Source organism: Bombina bombina, chromosome 5, assembly GCF_027579735.1.
Source record: "Bombina bombina isolate aBomBom1 chromosome 5, aBomBom1.pri, whole genome shotgun sequence".
NCBI classification, from domain to species: Eukaryota; Metazoa; Chordata; class Amphibia; order Anura; family Bombinatoridae; genus Bombina; species Bombina bombina.
In genome coordinates this window covers 1,018,674,668-1,018,687,389 of record NC_069503.1, presented here as the reverse complement: position 1 = coordinate 1,018,687,389, position 12,722 = coordinate 1,018,674,668, and positions in this window count along the sequence as shown.

Below are 12,722 nucleotides of genomic sequence, written 5' to 3'. Positions count from 1 at the left end.
TGGCGGATCGGCTGCTTTACTCTAGAATCTCTCAAAATGTCCTCCTTGTCAGGAAAGTGGAGTAGTTTCACAATAATATCCCTCGGAGGGGCTTTGGGTGGGGGTTTTGCCCTGAGTGCCCTGTGTGCTCTTTCAATAGGAATGTCAGGAGCACTAGGTGTCCCCTTAATTGTCCGGAATAAATCTTGTAAATATCCTGCAATCGCAGAGGGGGAAATTGATTCTGGTGCCCCTCTAATCCGCAAGTCCTCCACCTTTTCATTTAGTGCTTCGATAGAGCTCTCTTGTGATGTGACTTTAGTGTTGAGTTGCTTTAATCCAGAATTAAATTAGGTATTCTGCTCCTCCACTGTGGTAATTCTGCCTTTGAGTGATGTTACATCTTTATGAAGATCTTTATACAGGGCTCTGACCTCGTGCATAGCTATTTTAATATCTTCTTTAGATGATAATAAACTCAGATCTGCTTTAGTTATATAGTCTGTAGGTAGCTGATCTAATGTATGCCCTTGTGCTGCTGTTGTTGTCTGTATGTCTGTAGCTGCGTCAACCTGAGGAGACAGAGTTTGGTCTACTGGTTTTAAGTAGTGTCCCGTCGTTTTAGTGGTAGTGCCCCTCTCCATTTTTTGTTTTTTCTTAATAGGCATTACAGTGCAGAGAACACCTTTCTTTTTTAGATGGAGAGTATTACATTAATATTATGAGGGATTTATACTGTGTGCTGTGGTTCTTATCGTTGATGAAAGGGAAGATGCAGTAACCTTCTATACTTTGTGACAGTCTCTTGCTCCTGTCAATAACCCCTGCTATCGGCACTATTGTTCCTTGACACCCGGTGTTAAAATTGGATTTGTGTATTTGCCAAGGAGTTTATCGATCCTCTCAGTCCCCTCTGTCTAATATCACCCTGCAGCGTACAGCGCACACCGCACACCGCAGGCCCACGCTCACCTGATATATTCAAGCCCGTGTTGTCCTGCTGTTCTCTAGGTCCGGGGTATGTTTTGTTTTTTGGCTCTGCGATCTACTGACAGTCCTCTGCCCGTGCTTGTGGCTAGCAATTTGAGCACTCACGCAGTGCTATATCTTTGTGTCGCACTTTAGATGGGCTGTTTGCTGATAGCCACGTGGGGTTCCGATATCTGCTGTTGGCTCCGGAAAACAAAACTGCTCCGCTTTGTATTTAGGCTCCTGATGCAGCACTTTGTGCTATGATGACACCTGCTCTGCTGTGATCACCTAAGTAGACTTTTTTATTTAGCTTTTACATGTTAGATATAGCCCTCTAATATCGCCAGGCCTAAGAGCTCTAACTTTATGCTGCCATTCAGCTCCGTGGCTAGGCTCCGTCCCCTCAGGTTAGGTTTTATTTTACAGGTATATTTGTATTTATTTTAGCTAGGTAGTTATTAAATAGTTAATAACTATTTAATAACTATTGTACCTAGTTAAAATAAATACAAACTTGCCTGTAAAATAAAAATAAACCCTAAGCTAGCTACAATGTAACTATTAGTTATATTGTAGCTAGCTTAGGGTTTATTTTATAGGTAAGTATTTAGTTTTAAATAGGAATCATTTAGTTAATTGTAGTAATTTTATTTAGATTTATTTAAATTATATTTAAGTTAGGGGGTGTTAGGGTTAGGGTTAGACTTAGGTTTAGGGGTTAATAACTTTATTATAGGGGTGGCAGATTAGGGGTTAATAAGTGTAGGTAGGTTGCGGCGACATTGGGGGCAGCAGATTAGGGGTTAATAAATATAATGTAGGTGTCGGCGATGTTAGGGGCAGCAGATTAGGGGTTCATAAGTATAATGTAGGTGGGGCGGTGTCCGGAGCGGCAGATTAGGGGTTAATAATATAATGCAGGTGTCGGCGATGTCGGGGACGGCAGATTAGGGGTTAATAAGTGTAAGATTAGGGGTGTTTAGACTCGGGCACAATGTTAGGGTTTTAGGTGTAGACATAAAATGTATTTCCCCATAGGAATCAATGGGGCTGCGTTAGGAGCTGAACGCTGCTTTTTGCAGGTGTTAGTTTTTTTTTCAGCCGGCTCTCCCCTATTGATTCCTATGGGGAAATCGTGCACAAGCACGTTTAGCCAGCTCAGCGCTGGTATTACAGTGAGATGTGGAACTAAATTTTGCTCTCCGCTCACTTTTCTGCGGCTAACGCCGGGTTTGTGAAAACCCGTAATACCAGCGTTGTCTGTAGGTGAGCGGTGAGCATAAACCGCTCGTTAGCACCGCACAGATTTACCGACAAAACTCGTAATCCAGCCGAATATTTTGTTTGCTCAGTTCACTTGAATGCAACCCCTGCCCCCAAAAATGCAGGGAAAAGCCCAACAGACAAGTGCTAACTCCATGGGCCTGACTTTTTTCAAGGTCTCTGGACTTGCAAGATTATTAAAGGAACTGTCTACTCTAGAATTTGTATAGTTTAAAATGATACATAATCACTTTATTACCCATTCCCCAGTTTTGCATAACCAACACAGTTATAGTAATATAGTTTTTACCTCTGTACAACATTAAAACAGCACTGCAGTGCACTATTTATGGTCTGAGTTTTGATACATTCCTACTTACCTTCCCCTAGCTAACACATTGTATTGCTATACGAAAGTACGGCTTATTTAATTCAAGTTTTCACGTGTATCTACTCACCTAATGATTTTCCTTCAACAAGTATTGAAGTGTTTTTAATCACAGCCGGGCAGCAAACACTTTCCTGCTTTTCTTTTTAGTAATTAGCAATAATAAAAGTTACATTTCAATGAATACTTTGCTTTTGTTACCAAGTTTCAATTCATTTTTTGTTTGTGCCCAGAGGCATTCTTTTTACCTATACATATGGGTTATTAATGTTGTCTATGTTAAAGCCCTTTGCAGCCTTTTTTCTACTACCTGAGACCTCAAATCTTTCAGCCCTTTTTTATTTAAATAATTTTTATTAGATAGTGTTATTATGAGTATAACTGTACTTTTATATGTATTTTTATGTATTTTGTGACACTTTTTATTTGTGTGTAAGCAGGGGCGTATTATGGCCTAGGCCAACAAGGCCAGTGCCTAGGGCAGCAGATTTGGGAGGGGCAGCACATCTGCCCTATCCTCTCCTAAAAGCCATCACACAGTACAGTGAGTGATAAAGTGCAGGCATTTACAGAGAAGACAAGGCACGTGCACTTTATAAGGTCTCTCTTCACAGGCAGTGCTCCTTTAAACCATTGCTTCATTTAAAGCTGCCGGCATTTTTGCAGTGGAAGTGTTTTTGGTGAGAAACTTGCCAAGGAATATGCTTACAAGGTGAGGCTGGAGGAGAAGACCTTGTGCTGATATGCTGCTTCCCCTTGTCAGCTGTGGTGGGTCTGCAAGCGCAGTGCTTATTGCAGGTCTTAGTAACTAAAAGATTGGATGCGTCTTGTCACGATCCATTCATCGACATGTCGCCACGGCTTCCAGACACGCCCCTTTTTTGTCATGGCCTTCTCTTGTCACTGGCTTTAAATTCCGGCGGTAGTTTTCCTTGGGGCCCGTTTGTAAGAGTATTTACCTGCTTGTGGCTCAGTGTCTTTTGGTTCTCTCAACTTTATTACCGCTTACTAGATTTCGACCTTGGTTTGTCTGACTACTCTCTGCCTGATCCCAAATAACCTGTCTCCTGAACATTGACCATTGCTTGCCTGACCACTCTGCTGCCTTATCCTACAAACCTGCTTAAAGGGACATTGACCATTGCTTGCCTGACCACTCTGCTGCCTTATCCTACAAACCTGCTTAAAGGGGCATTTACCATTGCTTTGCCTAACTACTCTGCTGCCTTATCCTACAAACCTGCTTAAAGGGAAATTGATCATTGCTTTGTCTGACCATTCTTTCGGTATACCTCAATCAACATAAGTCTCTGTACATTACCCTCTCATCTCTCTAGAGACTTTCCAGTGACCCTGCAACACCAGTGAGTACTCGGTTTTCTGCATAATAATTGTCTTTTATTCTTTCCTGAGTGGGTCACGTCCTGGTATCCTCTCAGTGTGCTAGCGTTTGTTTATCTTATCACTCTAGCAGTTGGGTTAAATCCTGGACTGATTCCTTATGGCTGACAGTACAAACGGGCCATAAATGGACCCCACTGAATTATCCTTGGCCGTGGCTTACCAGGGACAATTACTTGGAACTCATGCTACACATTTGCAATCCCTGGACTCCAAACTGGACCAGATAACAGAATTATTACAAAGCCTAGTTGCCCCTATACCTTCCAATCCTACCTCTTTGGGTTCACCCCCTCCTTCAGTTCCTACAACCCAGTCACAAGGGCAACTCAGCCCTAGGATACCTCTTTCAGACAAATATGATGGAAATCGCGAAGAATGATCCTATACTTAAGGATGTGGATTCCTTTCTGTCTGTGTTTTCAAATGTCTTTGACAAACCTGGAAGGTCTTCTGCTGCTGAAGCTTCCCTTTTAGACCTAAGTCAGGCAAACCAACCTGTGGTTCAGTATGCTATTGAGTACCTCACTCTAGCATCTGAGACCTCTTGGAATCAGGGAGCTCTAAGAGTAGCTTTTCCTAAAGGACTTTCTGAACGTCTCAATGACGCGCTGGTGTATCGGGATCTCCCAGAACCCCTAGAAGGCTTGATTAATCTTTGTATCAGACTTGATGCCAGATACTGCGAATGACAACAAGAAAGAGAGAGAACTCAGAAGCCTTTAACCCATTCATCTTTTCGTCTTGCTCCCCGTTTCTCCAACCCTGTGACTCCTGCTTCTCCTTCTACTGATCAAACAGAACCTATGGAAGTAGGCATCATAAAATTAACAGAAACCGAACGCCTGAAAAGATGCTCTCTTGGCCTATATTTATACTGTGGCCTTAAGGGACACTTATTGAGGGATTTTCCCATCAGAGCAGTAAAAGCCAGGACTTAACTCCTGATCGAGGGACTGAGTTAAGCCAAATTAGATTCCCTTCCCTCAATAACAAGCTCTTTGTTCCAGTAACTCTTCATCTAGGAGATCATAAACTTCATACTCAAGGTCTCATTGATTCGGGTGCTGGTGGGGTGTTAATAGATTCCACTTTTGTATCCACACGCAGAATACCTTTATGTTATAAAGGACACTCTGTTAAAGACTGTCAGTGGTGATCCTTTGGGTTCCAGACTTATCCAGTATTCTACTAAACCACTACTGTTTACTGTTGGAATTCTCCATTCTGAAACAATCTGTTTTGATGTCATTCCGACTCCTCAATTACCCCTAATTTTGGGTCTCCCCTGGCTCCAGTTGAACAACCCTATATTTTCTTGAGCACAAGGCGAACTCACTTCCTGTGGTCCATCATGTCTGACTAATTGTCTTCAAGTACCCATTAAAGTACTGCTCACCATTGCTCTCACTTCCGACATCTCTGACTTCTTACCAAGACTTTGTTGATATTTTTTCCAAAGGAGAGGCAGAACAACTCCGTCCACACTTTCCTTTTGATTACCCCATTAATCAGCTCCCTGGAGCTCCTTTACCTCGTGGCAAGACTTATCCGCTTTCAAGACCTGAGAATATATCTTTGGAAGAATATATCAAGGATAATTTGGCTAGAGGCTTTATTTGACCCTCTTCTTCACCTGTAGGGGCTGGGTTCTTTTTTGTGGAAAAAAAATATGTATTGATTTCAGAGGTTTAAATCAAATTACCATCAAGAACAGCTACCCTTTACCTCTAATCCCTGAATTGTTCACTTATCTTCAAGGTTCCATGATATTTACCACACTGGATCTTCGTGGCGCATACAATCTTATTTGTATGCGCAAGGGAGATGAATGGAAAACAGCCTTTAACACCCGCTTTGGGCATTACGAATATCTGGTCATTCCATTTGGGCTCGGCAATGCCCCCGCAGTTTTCCAACATTTTGTGAATGAGATTTTTCGGGATTATTTGAACATCTTTGTCATCATATACCTTGACGATATCCTAATCTTTTCACAAAACTATCAAGATCATGTGTCCCATGTCAGAAAAGTCCTTCAACGTCTGAGAGACAACCATCTGTTTGCTAAATTGGAAAAATGTTCCTTTCACCAGAAATCTGTTCCCTTCCTGGAATATGTAATATCCAAGTCTGGTTTCAAAATGGATCCAACCAAACTCTCAGCCATTATGGAATGGCCAAGACCTGATTCTCTTAAAGCTCTGCAATGTTTCCTGGGCTTTGCCAGTTATTATAGAAAGTGTATTAAAGGTTTTGCAACCATTACAGCACCCCTCACTCCCCTCACTAGAAAGGGACACAATTGCAAAGAATGGTCTCCAGAGGCTATCAATGCTTTTGATTCTCTTAAAAAGACCTTTTCTTCAGCGCCTATTCTTCGTCATCCAAATTCGGATTTCCAATTCATTCTCGAAGTGGATGCTTCCTCAGTAGCCGCTGGAGCAGTCCTTTCCCAACGTATACCAGAGGCTGGCAAAATTCATCCCGTCGGTTTCTTCTCCAAGAAATTCACCTCTTCGAAATTAAATTATGATGTAGGCAATAAGGAGCTGGTGGCCATCAAAATGGCTCTGGATGAATGGAGACATTGGTTGGAAGGTACGTCTCAACCCTTTTCTATACTCACTGATCATAAAAAACTCCTTTACCTCCAAACAGCCAAACGTCTAAATTCCCGGCAAGCTCGTTGGTCTTTATATTTCTCACATTTTCATTACATTCTTTCCTACATACCCGGTGCTAAGAATATAAAGGCCTAAGCCCTTTCCAGACAATTTCAAACTTCCAATACTCCTGAGTCTGGCACTATCCTTCACCCTCATGAGGTCATAGCCCAGTTATCAGCTTTCTATTTACGAGAATTACAGACTGCTCAACAGGATCTCCCTACTTCTTGCAAACCTCCTGATGGTTTACTTTTTGTCCCTGAACGTCTCCGCTCCAAAATGTTACATTGTGCTCATGATAGTCCCCTCTCTGGAAACCTTATCCTATAAACCTGCTTAAGGGGAAATTTACCTTTTCATTGCCTGACCACTCTAACGGATCATCCCCTGCCTGTTCAAAACGGTTGCTGACTATTGCATTGTCTGACCATTCTTTCGGTATACCTCAACCAACATAAGTCTCTGTACATTACTCTCTCATCTCTCTAGAGACTTTCCAGTGACCCTGTAACACCAGTGAGTACTCAGTTTTCTGCATAATAATTGTCTTTTATTCTTTCCTGAGTGGGTCACGTCCTGGTTTCCTCTGTGTGCTAGTGTGTGTTTATCTTATCACTCTAGCAGTTGGGTTAAATCATGGACAGATTCCTTACGGCTTACACGTCTGTGCACTGCTTAGATCAGCTTGTGATGTATAATCATAAACTTTGGGATGAATGGAGATATATATAACAGCGCTTAGACTTAAAATACTTTTGCCTCTCTCTGTAAACCCCCTTCCTGGTCACGAATTTGAAATAATTTGTAGTTGAGAGTGGCGCTACTAAAAGCTAAAAAGTATTAAAAACTATGAGAGGAAATATATGTATTACCTATTGAATATGTTTTATATGTATATACTTTACCTAAATCAAATAGAAAATTAAATATCCATAGAAATAAGTATACATTTATTTTTAAAATAACCGTTACTAGAATATGTATTTAGGAGGAATACATGTGTTCTATTCACATAAATTTCAAATGCATTTTAGTACAATCAAAAGTTTTTATTATATTACAATCATATGATGAGAAAAAACTAAAAAATGTAAAATACACAGCTGTTTATCTATATAAATAAAATATTTCGCTAATGACTCACAAATTAAAAACAGATATTAATATAATAAAATATTAATGAGAGAGCCCAGATAATTTTGAGTCTTTCCTAATAAAGTAACGATGTCCACAAATATTACTTAGAAGTGTGGTCTGTATATTGAAACAAAAGGATTTGTTAAATTGTTGGAAAGATTCTCTTAGTAACACAATTGTTTCAAACAGTTCATATAATATCCAAGTTCAATTGATAAAATACCAAAGTTCAAATGAATAGAGTGGCAAAGTTCCCAAATAGATGTAAAAAATCCAGTATGTTTAGCAGGGCGACAATCTTGCTTGTGTGTTATTTGCAGTAAATTTAAATGGCACTTTATGAGGTATATCTGACCCGTTATATAAGTGGTCTTACCTCCTTCTTCATGTGTTAACCCCGCTTCTTAGGTGGTCTTACCTCTTTTTGAATGTGGTTGAAGTCTCTAGGCTTACCGGTCTTTTAAGTTTGGGTAAACGTAGCGGTGCAGCGATTCGGTTTTCTTCAACTTGCGCAAGCTCTCCTATAAACCGATGGCTTCTTTACCTGCTCTTAGTACTCAGGTGTACGCAGGTGTAGATCTGTGTGAGGTCCGTTAGTCTTCCTGCACTTAGTACTCCTTGTACGCAGGTTACAGACAGGTGACTGGTTTCTTTAGCTCCGACCAGTATGATAGTGTACCTTTTGGAATGGGTTCCACAGTCTGGGTTGGCAAAGGGATTCCTTGCAATACAACTTTCTATCACAGTTTTCTACGCGTTTCACCCGCGTTCCGGGCTTTTTCAAGATACTGTGATTACTCGGCTTTCCAATTCAAATAATGCCGCCTTCTATCTGATTGGTCCTGCTTTAGTAACGTCACTGGGCTCTCTTAGGATAACCTCTTCGAGTTTTTCTTTTACTGAAAATATAGGCTCTCTCATTTTTTAAACATTCTTTGCTAGAAACATTCCCTAAAGTAATGCTTTTTTAACTTAATCTCAAATAATAAAAATGAAAATAAAAGAAATAAAGGAAAATCGGAGAAAATGTATCTTTATTCTACAACACGGTAATGGTGTTATATATGGGATGTATTAATTTTTCTCATCCTCACATATATTTCCCGTTTCTATTCTAATACTGTCCCTCACTTTTACATTTGAATTCTGTCTTCTTGAAAATTATTTAGAAATTGTTTTATGTCTTTGCGTAAGGTCTTAACAACACCTTCCTTTTAGTTAGGGTTCTCTACCTATAAAATGATATCTTGTTAATGGATATTGATATTAATCTAAATAGATATCTATATTTTTAATAATGGTGTCATTGAATTTAATGTAGATTATTTCGAAATATTAATTTAAATTAGATTTAAAGGGATAATGGATGATTTTATGTGTGTCTTAAAGTGATATTAGAATTAATGAATTAAAACTTGCTTTTATATTTCAATATTTGGTCTACAATTAATTCCGTGAATAATTAAAAAATTTTATTTCATATTTTTTAACTAAAAACTTTAATCTATCTTTCTGTTAGGGTGATTTAATATTTATTTTCTCAATAAAAAAAAAATTTTTCACTAGAGTTCTTTAGAACTTATAGATAACTTTTTAATTTTTATTTTTTAATTCTTAAAGATAAAGTGCATAATTGTTTGTTAAAGATGAAGTGCATAATTATTTGTTAAAGTGCAGAATTTTTTAATAGAGTGCAAAATTTTTTGGAAAGTGCTTGTGAACATATAGTAATTTTTTAATTTAGATGGTGTCCTAAAAATCTTATTAAATTAATCTTATTAAAATATGAATTGTTCTTTTTTTAAAATGGTATATTCTATTTTATAGGTTAAGATTTGGCTAAAACATTTTAAAACTCAACTACAAAGGAATGGAGATAGGTCTAGTTCTGAATTTAATCCATATGGATATATGGTATTAAAATTGAATATGAGCTCAGCTTCTTTTTTTAAAAGACTTAGTTCAAAATTGCCCCCTCTCCAATTTTGTTTTACTTTACATATTCCCCAATAGGTGAGATCAGATAACTTGTTTTTGTGGGTTTCCCTAAAATGTTTGTATAATTGGGTGTCTAAATTTCCCTTTTTTATATTGCATAAATGTTCTCTTATTCTGTCTCGTAACAACCTAGTGGTTTCTCCTATATAGAATAAATTACATGAGCATTTTAATAGATAGACTACCCCTTTGCTGTTGCATCTAATGGTATCCTTAGGATCAAAAGAAGAATTTATTATAAAGGATACCATTAGATGCAACAGCAAAGGGGTAGTCTATCTATTAAAATGCTCATGTAATTTATTCTATATAGGAGAAACCACTAGGTTGTTACGAGACAGAATAAGAGAACATTTATGCAATATAAAAAAGGGAAATTTAGACACCCAATTATACAAACATTTTAGGGAAACCCACAAAAACAAGTTATCTGATCTCACCTATTGGGGAATATGTAAAGTAAAACAAAATTGGAGAGGGGGCAATTTTGAACTAAGTCTTTTAAAAAAAGAAGCTGAGCTCATATTCAATTTTAATACCATATATCCATATGGATTAAATTCAGAACTAGACCTATCTCCATTCCTTTGTAGTTGAGTTTTAAAATGTTTTAGCCAAATCTTAACCTATAAAATAGAATATACCATTTTAAAAAAAGAACAATTCATATTTTAATAAGATTAATTTAATAAGATTTTTAGGACACCATCTAAATTAAAAAATTACTATATGTTCACAAGCACTTTCCAAAAAATTTTGCACTCTATTAAAAAATTCTGCACTTTAACAAATAATTATGCACTTCATCTTTAACAAACAATTATGCACTTTATCTTTAAGAATTAAAAAATCAAAATTAAAAAGTTATCTATAAGTTCTAAAGAACTCTAGTGAAAAAAAAAATTTTTACTGAGAAAATAAATATTAAATCACCCTAACAGAAAGATAGATTAAAGTTTTTAGTTAAAAAATATGAAATAAAATTTTTTAATTATTCACGGAATTAATTGTAGACCAAATATTGAAATATAAAAGCAAGTTTTAATTCATTAATTCTAATATCACTTTAAGACACACATAAAATCATCCATTATCCCTTTAAATCTAATTTAAATTAATATTTCGAAATAATCTACATTAAATTCAATGACACCATTATTAAAAATATAGATATCTATTTAGATTAATATCAATATCCATTAACAAGATATCATTTTATAGGTAGAGAACCCTAACTAAAAGGAAGGTGTTGTTAAGACCTTACGCAAAGACATAAAACAATTTCTAAATAATTTTCAAGAAGACAGAATTCAAATGTAAAATTGATGGACAGTATTAGAATAGAAACGGGAAATATATGTGAGGATGAGAAAAATTAATACATCCCGTATATAACACCATTACCGTGTTGTAGAATAAAGATAAATTTTCTCCGATTTTCCTTTATTTCTTTTATTTTCATTTTTATTATTTGAGATTAAGTTAAAAAAGCATTACTTTAGGGAATGTTTCTAGCAAAGAATGTTTAAAAAATGAGAGAGCCTATATTTTCAGTAAAAGAAAAACTCGAAGAGGTTATCCTAAGAGAGCCTTGTGACGTTACTAAAGCAGGACCAATCAGATAGAAGGCGGCATTATTTGAATTGGAAAGCCGAGTAATCACAGTATCTTGAAAAAGCCCGGAACGCGGGTGAAACGCGTAGAAAACTGTGATAGAAAGTTGTATTGCAAGGAATCCCTTTGCCAACCCAGACTGTGGAACCCATTCCAAAAGGTACACTATCATACTGGTCGGAGCTAAAGAAACCAGTCACCTGTCTGTAACCTGCGTACAAGGAGTACTAAGTGCAGGAAGACTAACGGACCTCACACAGATCTACACCTGCGTACACCTGAGTACTAAGAGCAGGTAAAGAAGCCATCGGTTTATAGGAGAGCTTGCGCAAGTTGAAGAAAACCGAATCGCTGCACCGCTACGTTTACCCAAACTTAAAAGACCGGTAAGCCTAGAGACTTCAACCAAATGTGGTGACATTTTATCACTGGAATATTCACTTAGCTGTTATTGGGATCCCTTCCCCCAGGTACACCTTTCTCTCTGAACTATAGACACTCCCATTGGTCTTTTTGAGTGGCATTTGATAAGCCACTCCCTTTTGAATTGGGTTATAAAATATTGTAACACCAGAGCCTCTGCCTCTCTTTTGTATCCTGGGCATGCTGTAAAGATGGATGATGTTGGACACAGAGAATCTGGCTAAGTATTTCTGGGATAATATTCTGTGTAGCACAATTGGGGTTAGTTTAGAAAAGTTGCCCTGTATCTTAAAATGTGGACTGTATCTGTAAAATAGATTGATATATATATATCTGTAAATATTTATCTTATTATTAACATATATTGATTCCTAAATAAACTGTTTAACAAATAATAGAGGATCCTCATATAGTTTATTTTCACAATTTATCTGTGTTGGTTTTAGTGGTTTCACCATAGAGATTTAGTATATTATATTTAGTAGAAAGTAGAGATATTTTAAATTAATAGATAACCACACCACATTCAAAAAGAGGTAAGACCACCTAAGAAGCGGGGTTAACACATGAAGAAGGAGGTAAGACCACTTATATAGCGGGTCAGATATACCTCATAAAGTGCCATTTAAATTTACTGCAAATAACACACAAGCAAGATTGTCGCCCTGCTAAACATACTGGATTTTTTACATCTATTTGGGAACTTTGCCACTCTATTCATTTGAACTTTGGTATTTTATCAATTGAACTTGGATATTATATGAACTGTTTGAAACAATTGTGTTACTAAGAGAATCTTTCCAACAATTTAACAAATCCTTTTGTTTCAATATACAGACCACACTTCTAAGTAATATTTGTGGACATCGTTACTTTAT